At 51.0% G+C, this 12109-nt stretch overlaps 1 protein-coding gene across 3 annotated transcripts in view; it reads right to left on the minus strand.

The window, feature by feature from the left end:
• LRCH2 (leucine rich repeats and calponin homology domain containing 2) overlaps nt 1–12109 on the minus strand; it is a 1103616-nt gene that overhangs the window by 384844 nt on the left and 706663 nt on the right. The gene's annotated exons all lie outside the window — the stretch shown is intronic.

Consider the following 12109-nt stretch of genomic DNA (forward strand, 5'->3'; position numbering starts at 1 on the left):
CCTGAGAGAGAGGTAGGCCTGCACAGAGGCCGCAAGGACGGCCCTTGAGTTCCCCCCTCGGACTAGGGGCCGCCGCAGGGCCTCTTCCATCGCGTCGGCCACCAGTGGAGTCTCAGTGGGGGTGGCCTGGAGTTGGGAGCGCCTTGCTGGTGGTGTCTGGTGGCTGGGGTAGCCGATTCCTGTGCCTGGTCCGCGGGGGGAGCTTCAGTAGGCTGGCTTGGACTGCTACTCACCTGTACGGTTCCGCTCGAGGGACGACGCGGCTCTGCCTTCCGCCCTTCCTGGCATCACTGGGGGCTCCGGCGACCTAGCCGACGATACCGTCCCCTCCAAACCACGGGGAGTCACGATGGGGAAGTCAAAACCCGCGCAGCATCAAGCGATCCCGGAGACGGCCCCGGAGAACATGCCTCGGACCTCGACTTGGTCCCCCAACGCGATGCCCTCCACAGATCTATCAATCTCGGACAAGCTGGATAAGGTCCTCACCGCCATTGAACTGTCCCGCCTGTCTATGGAAGAACGCCTGGGTACCCTGGCGACAGACGTCAATCTCCTCCGAGATGACCATCGTAAGCTGGCGGACCGGGTGCATACGGAGGAACGGACGCTTGAGGAAATACAGCCCGTGCTAAAAGAGCAACAGCAGACGCTCCAGGGGGTCCTTACTCGTCTAACCGCGGTGGAGGAGCGCGCACAGGATTTGGAGGGCCGCTCAAGACACTGTAATATCCGAGTGCTGGAGCTGCCGGAGGGAGTCGAAGGTGCCGACCCCATAGACTACATGGACACGTGGCTGAAGTCCTTCACCCCGTCATCTGACCGCACACCATTCTTTTCCATAGAGCGGGCTCACCGAGTGCCAGCCCGAAGGCCCCCGCCCGGTGCGGCTCCTCGACCATTCCTCGCCAAATTCCTACACTTCCGAGATCGGGATGCGGTGCTTCGGGCGGCGCGACTGGCTGCGCCGTTACGAGTGGAAAACAACCACATCATGATCTTCCCGGACTACGCCCGAGCGGTACAACAGCAGAGATCCTCCTTCCTGGACGTAAAGCGGAGACTACGGGACAATAAGATCCAATATGCATTGCTCTTCCCGGCCCGCCTCAAGATCCTCTATAACGGGTCCTCCCTCTTCTTCACCTCCGCGGAGGCCGCGCAAGACTGGACAGATCAACATTGCCCGCGGTCATCCGCCTCTCATCCCCAAAGGGGCTCCCCCTTAAGACTTTCAGTGCCCGGAAGCGGCCCAAGAAGCTCCGTAATATCGAATCCAGACCAATGCACGGCTCGCATCTCGAACAGAGAAAGACGGGACGCTCTACAAGCAGTAATTGATCTACGCACCACACAGCCCTCAGACTCTATAGATCGACCTCCGCACCTGTTCTCCTCAGAAGGTGAAAACGACAGCGACAGCACCGCCTCGGGGGCAGACCAGGCGGCGCCCCCCCACGCCACTCCGCAAACCGCAGATGGACTATTGGATGGACTGCCCTCTCCTACTTTGCCCTGAGGCAACTCAGGCACACGGACTATTACTTCGTATCCTTATCTGTAACGCATACCTAGCACCCATAATATCTCACTCACAGGGACTGTCACCCTGCTCCGGACACATACTGATCCTACTACATGCCCACTCAGCGTGCCGCCTCGCACTAGCATATCGTCACCCCCTATTATATAAAGCAGTTCTCCCCCCCTAGTGTTACGGGAGGAAGTTTCGACACATCGTTTCCCACACGATGAGTCCTATGTATTGGGACAGTTTCCTGCACCCCCACACGTTGTTTAATCCCCGGTTCACATACGTCCCACCCTGCCATGGAGTTTCACACCACAGCACATCCGTTTTTCCAGGCTTCCAGTCCACCGGCCCCCCTCAAACGCAGCGCATCCCTGAGGGTCCACAACACGACTTCTCTAATGGGCACCTCACCCAGCCCCCACATAGAATCGACCATCTATGACACGACTGATGACCAACGCAGACATTAATATACTCACACTCAACACACGTGGTCTACACACCCCACGTAAGCGCTATGCGGTATACGCCTATGCGAAACGACAGAAGGCAACTATACTCTGCTTACAAGAAACCCACCTTAATTCCACCGAAGTTGGCAAACTACGAGTAAAATGGCGCGGACTCATCTGCGCCACGACCTACTCCTCGTTTGCCCGGGGAGCACTGATATGGATCCGCCCGGGAACCCCTTTTCGGGAACTTAGACAGGTAGTGGATGACGAAGGCAGATACGTTCTACTAGAGGGTCTCTTAGATGGGAGGGCTATCCTCTTAGGAAGCATATACGCCCCAAATGTTGATCAGGATAAATTCTGGGACCGACTCACAATCTCTCTGGCCCAATTCACGCATATACCCTGGCTACTAGGCGGGGACTACAACTGTATCCTGGACCCAGGGCTGGACCGCTCACACCCCCCACTCCCACATTACCCCACATACAGACAAATAGACCGATTTAAAGCATGGGTCGCACACTGGTCCCTCGCAAATGCATGGAGGCTCCACCATCCCCAGGCCCGTATTTACTCTTTCCACTCCATTCCTCATAACCTACGAGTCAGGCTTGATCGATTCTTGTGCACTGCAGCGCTTCTCCCGCAAATATGCCACTCGGACTATCTAGGTAGAGTTGTTTCCGACCATGACGCACACATTCTCGGCCTCCATTGGTGGCCCCCGCACCCCCCTGTCCCCACGTGGCGACTGTCGCGGGACTGTCTCACGGACCAGACCTTCACACACGACCACCAACGTAACATCCAAGACTACTTTACACATAACACGGGGACCGCGTCGTCAGCCCTGGTCGAGTGGGATAGCTTCAAGGTAGTGGCCCGTGGAGAATGCATTCGGTACAGAACCGGAGTGAGACAAATCTTGGAGCGAGCCCTAGAGACGGCGGAGCAGCGACTGGCGCCGGCCACTAAGGCCGCAGACCAATCAGTAGCGACAGTAGCTCAGGTCGCCCACGCCAAATCAGAGTATCAAGCGGCGTGCGTGGACCTCCGACGACACAATTTTCGGGCATATGCAACCCGAATGCACAAGGACCGTGACAAGTCGGGTACACTCCTGGCATGGCTCGCTAAGCAGGATACTGAAGTCCGGCCTATTACCGCAATTATAGATCCCCAGGGCACCCTGGTACAATCCCAGGAAGAGATCCTTCAGGCGTTCTATCAACATTACTCGGCAGTCTACACTGTTCCCTCATCTCTCGATCCCGGAGCCGTCGACCATTTCCTAGACCCTCTTCCCCTTCCCCGGATCTCCGCCGAAGACCGGAAGGGGCTAGACGCAAAGATAAAAACAACTGAGATTACAAGCGTGGTACGAGCACTGGCCCGCGGCAAGACCCCTGGCCTTGACGGGCTCCCACTTTAATATTATGCCACTTTTGCTCCACTATTGACCCCTTGTCTATCAGCAGTATTAGACTCGGCGCTAAGACTCGGCGAACTACCTGGCTCTATGAGAGCATCGGTGATTGTGACATTCCCGAAACCCGACCGGGACCCTCAACTCCTAGCCTCCTATCGTCCCATCACACTACTCACAGCCGACTGCAAAATCCTGGGGAAAATTTTGGCGGACAGATACTCACAAATTATACGCCCGTTAGTACACCCGGACCAATGCGGTTTCGTTCCGGGAAGAAACACCTCTCATAATATCAGGCGCCTCTTTCATATCCAGGATCAGATTGGTGACCGATTTCCTCACGCGGCAGGTCTGATCCTGGACCTTGAAAAGGCGTTCGACACTAACGTGGCAATTCCTCTTCGCTGTCCTGAGACGGGCGGGCCTCGGCCCCACACTCATAGCCTACACTCGCCTGCTCTACACCAACCTTACGTCCCGGGTCCGCCTCGGCCACTATATCACCCTGGAATTCGCAATACACAGGGGCACGCGACAAGTGTGCCCCCTTTCGCCCCTATTATTCGCGCTGGCGGTTGAACCCTTGGCCATTCGGCTTCGTAGGGATGGGCAAACCTGGGGTATCCCACTAGCGGACGTTACACACTGCGTATCCATGTATGCGGACGATCTCCTCATATATATACGAGATGTGACAGCGGATCTCACCATGCTTGAGACCGCTCTAGCGGAGTTTGCGGAGGCCTCGGGACTGAGAGTGAATTGGGACAAGTCGATGATCTACCCCCTCCACCCGGATGCCCCTTCCCGGGAGGTCTGGATTGGTGACCGGAAACTGCATTGGGCGACAGAGGGTCCCCGATCCCTCGGGATTCGATTATATCATTCCCCAGTTGACATGTTCGAGGGTAACCATCGTAGGGCACTAGCAGCGATACGATCCTCCATTGGGTTCTGGCGGAGCCTGCCGTTGGCCCCGATCGGCCGGGTAGCCCTGGCAAAGATGATACTGGTCCCGCGGCTTTTGTATTACTTTACCAATCTCCCAGTGATCCCACCCCGTTCCTTCTTCAAAGATTTAGACACACTTCTCAGCTCTCTAATATGGGGGCTGGGGCGGCACAGAACCGCACTGGCCAAGCTAAAGCTGCCCACGACACAAGGGGGGCTCGGGGCGCCCTCATTCGAAGCCTTCTTCCTGGCGTCGCAGCTCCAGTGGCTCTCATACTGGACGGCGGACCGATACACACTCGAGACATGCACGGCCACAGGATATATGCCCACGCCCGAATTGCGCCGCCTGCTTCTACCGGGCTCCCGCCCCACACGAACCTACCCCCTGCAGGTAAACATCGCCCGGAAATGTATTCAACGCATACACCGCATGGCACCGCGCTGCCCTCCATACACGCCATCATTACCACTAGTCGGTTGGCCCCGAAATGACGGATTCTTCACATCCACCATGCTTCGGGAGTGGACGTCTAGGGAAATTGTCGAAGCAGAATTGTTGTTTGACGAGGGACAGCTCCGGCCGTACGGGCAGCTCATCGAAGTCTACGATTTACCCCCAGGCCAGTTCCTGCTTCACCATCAACTCCTCAGCCATTTTCGACCATATGCTGATCTTACACGGGGGGAGCCTCCCACACACCCAGTCCTCCACACAATTTTACGAATGGGACAGGGTCGACACCTCATTACATGGTTGTACAAATCAATCAGAGACCTAACACCCCCACTACTGGTGCCTCTCCGAGCCCTATGGGAGGAGGAAACAGGAAGACCCTTTCATGACAGCGAATGGGACAGGGCGTTAGAATTCCCCAAAAAAGTATCCAGGAATGCCCGCTTTAAGAATATCCAGTTTCACATCCTACATAGGGCCTACCTGACGCCAGCGCCCCTTCAACGCTTTTATCCCGACACTACCTTCCTTTGCCCTCGTTGTCAAGCGGGGGATGCTGCCTTTTTCCACATGTTCTGGACCTGCCCGGACATACAGAACTATTGGTCATCTATCCACTCGACACTCGGAGATCTTACTGGGCTGACCCACTTGACTACCTGGGAGGGATGCGCGCTGGGTATACTGGGGCGGAGGAAGCGACACAAGGTGCCGATGCGCTTCGTCTTCCTAGCCCACCTACTGGCCAAACGCTGTATAGCCATGCACTGGCTGTCCCCTACTGGTCCCCCGTTCGCGGCTTGGGTAGGAGCGGTTCTTAACTGGGCTGCAGCCGAGGAGGACGCAATACGGGAGGAGGAGGCCAAAGGTACCCGTAAAACCCCAATCTCTCTAGAATGGGCGCTCCTACTACATCAATTCAGACAGTCCCAGGCCCCGGACGCCCCGGTCACCGACATGCATACCCCCGACACCGTGTCGCCTCATACGACGCAGGTCCCCACGACGGGGGATATCCCCCATTGTCCCCCCACACCACCCTTAAGCCAGTTGGGTCCCTCCCTGCTCCCCTGACGCACCCAACGGCTCCTCACACCGGATTGCGCACACGTTCATCCCCCCCTCGGTGGGAGGCAGCAATACTGTAGAATGGTCAAGGGCGGACTCAGGACATAGCCTTGGTCCCATCATTCAGAACTTCATGGCACTCCCCAGTTTGGCTCTCCTCCCCAGTTTTCTTTACTGGCAAGGAACTGCTACAGTACAGACCGCATCTACACAGAACAAGACACATACGTGCTTCCTATATTGCAAATGGTTTAATTCGTTACTCATGTAACATACTCATTTCCACGGAATGTGGTGTATGTATGCTTATCTTCATAAATGCCAATAAAAAGAAAGTTCAAAAAATGTATCGTGGCATCATTTCATTGTTTCACATGAGGAGAATTTTCGATTAGTCGCTGTAGATCATTCAGACGGTACTTTTATTTCTCTTAATGGACATGTGGCGGCCAGCCGGCGCGCATTTCGCCCTGAACAGGGCTTCCTCAAGGCACAGTTAAATAGGACCGTCGGTCCAAATCTGACCATCAGTGTTCATTGAGTATCTATTCCAGTCAAACACGTATGTCAAGCTACTAGGGACGCTTGAAACTGTATTGTATTTTATCTATTTCATATGACTTTTGTGGTAGTCCAATCTTTCATATCACATGTTTGTTGGAGCCTTGATAAGTTCCACCGCACAAGTTGCGAGGGGCGTCCCAGTGCTTCCAAAGTCCCGGTCGGGGCTTTGGAGGCACTGGGACGTTTTTCGTGGCTTGCGCGCGTCGGCTGGCTGCTATATAATTCTTTTCATGTGGGGTGGTGAGGTGATGTTGTGATACATATTGGATTATAGTAACATGAAAAAAAAAAAAAAAAAAACCTAAAAGGTCTCAGTAAAAGCGTTAATGTATATAAACTACTCAATTTTATGCGATAAAAAAGAATAAATATTGTTTACAAATTAAGAATCCAATTGAACCAGACTAGATTTTAGTACAGTTGAACGAACACACCACATAGAAAATAAATATCGGGAAACTGAGTACACAATAGGGAGGCTGGTATCATATTTTAATATCCTATAAGCCTCCCCGCAATGCGTTGTCCCAAGATTCCGGCAGACCTGTTGAAGCCATTGGTACCTAATCTTCTTATATACCGGACAGACAAACAATACGTGTTAGTCCGTTTCGGAGATGTTCTCACAAAGCGGACACCCCTTGAACTGTGCAACACCCCAGTTATTTGTGAAGGCACGGAGTGGTAATACCCCGTGCCTAAATTGCAAATAAAGTTTTTGGGCTAGGGGGGTTCTAAATAATGTCAAGAACAGATTCTAACCTGTATTGGTCCTTGACTTCTAGAAATTGTACAGTCAGTGTACCAGTGGTGGAGTTCCCCTTAATCTGATTTATCTTAAATTCTCTAAAAAGCTTTATAAAAGCCTTCCTAGGAATTGTTGGGCAAGATACTTCAGCGTTGGCCCATAGGTCACCCATCCTTAGAGTAACTAAGGTATTTTTTGATATAGGCCAACCATGGGATTTTGCCCGCCCCCTGTATGTTTAAGACCTCCTTCATTTCAACCTTAAAAGCCACCAGTTCTGGTGTGCACCATAAACGTCTCCAGTGGAGAAGGGGCCTAAGGGCAACTTCCTCAGTAATTGGACCGACCCCAAGGTCCATACGGAGTGGCGTCAGTGGTGTACTTTTTGGGAGGCCTAGGATTTGTCTAATGAAGGAATTTTCGTTCCTAGAGAGGGAGTCAGACGGTTGATGGCCCCAAATTTCTGCCCCATACAGGGCCGCCCCCCTTGCTTGTGTCTTGTAAATTTCAATGGCCGGGCCAACCATTTTGTGGGTGTTTTTCTTAAGCATCTTCGCCAGCCCCCCCCCCCCCCCCGAAGTTTGGGCTAGTCTTAAACTAGCCTTCTTGATTTGTGCGTGCCACTGCATTTTATCAGTGAGGGTTAGTCCTAGATAGTCAAAAACTGTAACCTTTTCCAGAGGTTTCCCATCTAGGCAGGGATTTGGACGTGTGGAATTGCCTGCGTTAAACTCTCCAAAGACCAAATATATGGTTTTTATCTCCAAACCCCTACTTTTACAAGATGACTGGAAGATGTCTAGGGCCCGCTGGATTCCCATAGGGGATTTAGATAGTAGCAGAGTGTCGTCGTGAACATCAGGGCCGGAACCCTGTGTTTCGCCAATCTGGGGGCATCTACGTCCCTCCCACCAATCAAGTCCTCCACAGGCCGTTAATAAATAGACAGAAGAGGGTTGGGGCCAAAACGCACCCCTGCCTTACCCCTCTGTCTATAACTATAGGATCTGTAAGCTCACCATTTTTCCCATATCTAACTTGTGCATAATTAGATTCATGAAGCCGCTTCATCTGATAACAGAGGTACGTAGGGACCCCCATACTTATTAAAATGGACCATAACTTGTCCTTGGGGACCAGGTCAAATGCCGATTTTAAGTCCACGAAGATCAGATAAAGGCTGCCGCCCTCCAGGAGCACTGTCTTCCAATAGAGAAGTTGCAGCCTTAAAATCTGATCTATCGTGGACATCCTTGCTCTAAAGCCGGCCTGGTAGGGGCCAAGTATGGAATGCTCCTCCATCCATCTCTCCAATCGATCCAAAAGTGCTCATGCATAGATTTTTTGTGAAACATCTATGAGACTAATTGGACGATAGTTATCGGGGAGAAGTGGAGAGCCCTTCTTATAAATCGGGATCATCTCCGCCCCCAACCAGGTCGTTGGAATTGGAATCCCCTGAAGAATAGCATTAAATAGGCTCCAAAAATATGGAGCCCAAATAATAGGTTAATTCCTAAAAACATCGCCTGGGATTCTATCTAAACCTGGCGCTTTAGCGGGAGCTACTCTGTTCAATGCAGCCATTATCTCTTTTAGGGAGATTTCTGGGGCATTGGGGGAAGACTGCTGGGAGCAAGTTAGCGTGCCCATAGCTTGACCTACTGCTTCCTTCTCCCTTGCATATAGCGACTTGAAGCGAGTCCTCCAGATTTCTGCCTTAAGATTTGGCTCGATTGCTGGTTTACCCTCCTTGCAACCGGTATTAACTATGTCCCAAAAGGTTCGCATGTCCCTTGAACTTAAAGCAGCCCTCATACTTTCCCATTTATCAGCCTCCCATTGTTTTTTTGCAGCAGTGATTGTATTTCTATATGCTATTCGCTTGTCTCTTAGCATTGGTTTGTCCTTTGCTTTAATTGCTAAGATCAATGATTGCTTAGCTCTTCGACAATCACCATTATACCAGGAGTGGCCCAAGGGAACCTTTTGTTAAGATTTTGCAACAGGAAAGAAGATGTTGACCAGGTCACTTACTAGATCTTTATGATTTCTACCGACTTCTGCTATGACTGTATTAGAGACTGTTGTATAGCTGAGTTGATAGGCAGCCTCAAGGTATGGAGTGACAATTTTGTAAAGGGAAGCCAGCTTGCCCTGAAAATTACAGATGGCCGCCCATTTCACTCGCCTCCTGCAACCAGTCAGGGTTAACCTGGACCAATTTAGATGATTTCCCACTTGAACACTCTCAGGGCACGGTGATACCATATCTAGGGCCAGGGCATTGTGGTCGCTATCGTGCCTAGGTATAACCTTAAAATCGATCACCCAACACCAGGATTTAGTATCCATCAAGATATAATCTAAAATGGAGGAGCTACCAGGTCTATTGTAAGTGTGTTTTGCTGGGGAATGGGATTTAGTTCGACCATTACAAGCCCTAAAAGAATGGGTCAATGTGAGAGTGTTCATTTGGAGCACTAAAGGGGTCCAGGCTCGGGTTGGTGGGGCATTCAATTCTGGGATTGACCAGTGCTGGTATTCCTCGTCAATGTCACCCCCAATTAAGCCCTTCAGTAGCTCATACTGGCAACTGAAATCGCCAGCAAGTACCACCAAGGTGCCATCAGGAATTGTGTGTTAAAGGGTTGACAAGTGCTCAGGAGTTGGAGACTCCTGGCCATAGGTAACCGGGCGAGAGTAGACATTGATTAAGGCTATTCTAATCTTGGTGGGGAAACTCAGGATGACACAAAGTATGGCATGCGAAGTTGTGTCAATCTGTTTTAACGTGCATCCCAAGTGTACAGCTACCCAGACACAAAGTCCTTCCGCAGGTCTTTCCCTTCCCCCACTCGTAGCTGCCAAGCAGAAAGTCGCATAACCCAATCTATGGGTGTCCTCTCTAGCCCAAGTCTCCTGAAACATACAGATGTCATATGTATCAATAAGGGACCCCCACTCCGGTTTACCCTGTTTAGAAGTCAAGCCCGCAATGTTCCAGGATAAGACATGGAACTTGGGTTTGTTGTCCGGGTTAGTAGTTATAGATAGTGGGGTCAGCTGCTGGTGGCCTATGGAAGTTTGTGCTATCGTTGAAGGTGTGTCTATTGTAATGTAATTTAGAGGGAGCCTCTCCATTTCTTCACTATGGGCAACATCTACTCCCTCAGCCCCCCTTGGTAACTGTTCTATTTCCCTTGTTTCCGTGTTAAATTGCTCTATTGATTTTAGTCAGTCAACGGAATCCAAGGGTGCAAATCTATTTGCAAGTGGAAGGTTGAAAAATGATTGGGTTGGGTACTCTTGCCCCCTGGTAAGATTTTGCTCATATCGGCGTCTGGGCCCTACTCCGGAGACTGTCCATGGGTTATCTGGAACCAGTCTTGAGGGGTAAAAGTACCCCAATGGAAGGGGTCTGATGTCCCCTTTTTACCCATGGTGGGTTCACATTAGGAGTGTTCTAACAACCTGTGGGTTTCTGAAATTAATCACAATGGTATCACCATCTAAATCTTTTACTCTGTGGCCCACCCACCTCACCCTGCGCGTGAATAAAATCTCACCCGCATCCTTATAGGAAAATTTAAGTTGTTTAGACAGCCAAAAGATGCATTTATTTTTTAGGTCATAATGCGATTCCCTTTGCCCCTTTTTGAGTTCTGGCACATTTGTTAGAATCAAAACACATGGTGTAGAATCGGTGGGGGAGATTGATACATGGTAAGTCTGGACTCCCCTCTAATGGTGCAATTCGCAGATCCTGCCCCTCTCTAATTCCGCACTTAGAACCCAAGTTTTGCATATTTGTTCCCGCTCTGGGTTCTTCTGCTGGGGGTCTTGGTTGTCTACCAGTCTCCGGCATCCTACTTGATTCCTCACTTTCTAGGCTAGCGATGCTATTAGTTGGTTTTTTAGATGTATTTGAACAAGCCGCCCCATCTTCCCTGTTACTCTGGGCTAGTGGAATCGAATTACAAGTGGTTGCTAAAGCATGGCCATTTCTTGGGTGGGCTGGGTGGGTTGGGGACCTGGTCCGGTAGTGGGGATCTTTCTCCCTAGGTCCTGCCTTACTAGTATAATCATCTATTAAAGATGCAATGTTATCTACCCTAGTGGTCGGAGTGATCAACTCCTCCTTAATTATATTTCTCATTTCCAAATTCAAATCCCTGATCAGATTTGACACCCACTGTGGTTGTTCTATGCATTCGTTCACATGCCCCCCCCCCCAACCCTGGATTTCCCAGAACCCCGTCCTTTCTGCGGTCCTTGGTTCTTTTCTTCCCAATTTTCCCAGCTTTTGTGGCAGTTTTGGTATTCCCTCTTTTTTGAGGGACCAGAGGAGTATCCCCAATGTGCAAGTCCAGAGTTGGCACGTCATGTACTAAAGAACGTGTTCTAACTTGGGCCCTTGGGGGGTCTGGATTGATGATTTGTAGTTCCGAATTAAAAGTAGACTGAGCTAGATCTGGTGTTATTGATCAGCGTCTTTCAGTCAATTCAATCTCATTTGAAACCACCTCTATGGCCCTCTGGAGCATCTTATCGATCGAGGTGGGCTGGTGGCTTGTTGGTGATTGCACAGATGCTGCCAATTTGTTCCCCGAGCAGATACGCCTCCCCATTTTTAATTGGCCAGCGGGGACTCCCTTTGGATTGATTTGGCAAATCAGTTGGGCGAGGGACCAAGAATTCAGTCACAGTATGATGTATTCTATTTTAGGGATCCCACATAAGGTAAGATTAAAGGAAGTTAAAAACTCTGAGTCATTGAGTAGTATGTTCTGGCAATATGTGGATCAATTGTGCGATCGAGACACCCACCTTATGGAACAGTTCCTGCACGACTCCAAAAGCAGCAGGATAATCGCACTGCAAAAACCAAAGGGAGTGG

This window comes from Triturus cristatus, chromosome 5_2 (assembly GCF_964204655.1).
Source record: "Triturus cristatus chromosome 5_2, aTriCri1.1, whole genome shotgun sequence".
In the NCBI taxonomy this organism is placed as follows: Eukaryota; Metazoa; Chordata; class Amphibia; order Caudata; family Salamandridae; genus Triturus; species Triturus cristatus.